Consider the following 2789-nt stretch of genomic DNA (forward strand, 5'->3'; position numbering starts at 1 on the left):
ATTGGAAGAACCATAGCCTTGACTAGATGGACCTTTGTTGGCAAAGTAATGTCTCTGCTTTTGAATATGTTATCTAGGTTGGTCATAACTTTTCTTCCAAGGAGTAAGCGTCTTTTAATTTCATGGCTGCAGTCACCATCTGCAGTGATTTTGAAGCCCAAAAAAATAAAGTCTGACACTGTTTCCACTGATGCTGATATCTGCATATCATCTATTTTCAAAGTAAGTGCTTTACTGACATTTGATTTAGGTCATACCTGAATGGTCTAGTCGTTTTGCCTACTTTCTTCAATTTAAGTCTGAATTTGGCAATAAGGAACTCATGATCTGAGCCACAGTCAGCTCCCAGTCTTGTTTTTGCTGAGTGTGTAGAGCTTCTCCATCTTTGGCTGCAAAGAATATAATCAATCTGATTTTGGTGCTAACCACCTGGTGATGTCCATGTGTAGAGTCTTCTCTTGTGTTGTTGGAAGAGGGTGTTTGCTATGACCAGTGCATTCTCCTGGAAAAAAATCTATTAGCCTTTGCCCTGCTTCATTCCATACTCCAAGGCCAAATTTTCCTGTTACTCCAGGTGTTTCTTGACTTCCTACTTTTGCATTCCAGTTCCCTAAAATGAAAAGGATGTATTTTTGGGGTGTTAGTTCTAAAAGATCTTGTAAGTCTTCATAGAACCGTTCAGCTTAAGCTTCTTCAGCGTTACCAGTTGGGACATAGGCTTGGATTACTCTGATATTCAATGGTTTGCCTTGGAAATGAATAGAGATCATTCTGTCATTTTTGAGATTGCATCCAAGTACTGCATTTTGGACTCTCTTGTTGACCATGATGGCTACTCCATTTCTTCTGAGGGATTCCTGCCCACAGTAGTAGATATAATGGTCATCTGAGTTAAATTCACCCATTCCAGTCCATTTCAGTTCGCTGATTCCTAGAATGTCGAGGTTCACTCTTGCCATCTCTTGTTTGACCACTTCCAATTTGCCTTGATTCATGGACCTGACATTCCAGGTTCCTATGCAATATTGCTCTTTACAGCATTGGACCTTGCTTCTATCACCAGACACATCCACAGCTGGGTATTGTTTTTGCTTTGGCTCCATCCCTTCATTCTTTCTGGAGTTATTTCTCCACTGATCTCCAGTAGCATATTGGGCCCCTACTGACCTGGGGAGTTCCTCTTTCAGTATCCTATCATTTTGCCTTTTTATACTGTTCATGGGGTTCTCAAGGCAAGAATACTGAAGTGGTTTGCCATTCCCTTCTCCAGTGGACCACATTCTGTCAGACCTCTCCACCATGACCCGCCCGTCTTGAGTTGCCCCACGGGCATGGCCTAGTTTCATTGAGTTAGACAAGGCTGTGGTCCTAGTGTGATTAGATTGACTAGTTTTCTGTGAGTATGGTTTCAGTGTGTCTGCCCTCTGATGCCCTCTTGCAACACCTACCATCTTACTTGGGTTTCTCTTACCTTGGGCATGGGGTATCTCTTCACGGCTGCTCCAGCAAAGCACAGCCACTGCTCCTTACCTTGGACAAGGGGTATCTCCTCACCACCGCCCTTCCTGACCTTCAACGTGGGACAGCTCCTCTAGGCCCTCTGGCGCCCGCGCAGCCGCTGCTCCTTGGATGTGGGGTTGGTCCTCCCAGCCGTTCGAAACTTTTAATGGTGGTTTTAATTTGCTTTTCTTTGATCACTAGTGAGAATGAACACTTTAATGTTTATTAACCATCTGTATTTCTTCTGAAAATTGCCATTCTGTTACTGGAGTATTAGCATATTATCCATATTATCAATTTTGGGTGTATTTTATATATACTCATTATGGAAAATAATTTCCCATTTTGTGTGGTTTTAAATTTTATTTATATCTATGCTTCTTTACACAAGTCATTTTTATTTACTTTATTTTTGACTGCACTGGGTCTTCATTGTAGCACGTGGCCTCAGTAATTGTGGCATGCGGAACGTGGAATCTTTCTGGACCAGGGACTGAAACAGTGTCCCCTGTATTGGCAGGCAGATTCTTAACCCCTGGACACCAGGGAAGTCCCTGTGATTTTTTTAAAAATTAAAGCTTCTTACAAACTTGCAACTAGTAGATAAATAAATCCTGAAGCAGAGACCACAAGACTGTTTTATAAGCTTCAAAGTTGCTAAGAAAACAGAACCTAATTATTCCCACCACAAAAAAGCAAAATAATTATGTGACATGATAGAGGTGTTAGCTAACACCATGGTGGTAATAATGTTGCAGTATATCAAATCAGCACTTTACTTTAAATCTGCACAATATTATATGCTAATTTCCTTTTTTTCTTGGCCATACTACATGGCTTGCAGGATCTTAGGTCCCCCCCCAGAGACTGAACCCAGGTCCCTGGCAATGAAATACCGCGTCCTAACCACTGGACCGCCAGGAAGTCCCCAATTCAGTTCAGTTCATTAACTCAGTCATGTCCGACTCTTTGAGACCCCATGAACCGCAGCACGCCAGGTCTCCCTGTCCATTACTAACTGCCGGAGTCCTCAATTATATCTAAATATAAATACATTTCTCAAAAGGAAAAAAAAAAAGGCTTATAAAAAGTACCTAGCAGAGTATCTGGCATGAATATAATTTCTTTTCCTTTTTAAAATTAACATTTGTCAGAAAAAAAGCTAAGGCCTTTACTTTTTTTTTTTGTAATGTTTATTTATTTTATTTTATTTTTTTAAATTTTATTTTATTTTTAAACTTTACAATATTGTATTAGTTTTGCCAAATATCGAAATGAATCTGCCACAG

Source organism: Bison bison, unplaced genomic scaffold (assembly GCF_000754665.1).
Source record: "Bison bison bison isolate TAMUID 2011002044 unplaced genomic scaffold, Bison_UMD1.0 scf7180017864481, whole genome shotgun sequence".
In the NCBI taxonomy this organism is placed as follows: Eukaryota; Metazoa; Chordata; class Mammalia; order Artiodactyla; family Bovidae; genus Bison; species Bison bison.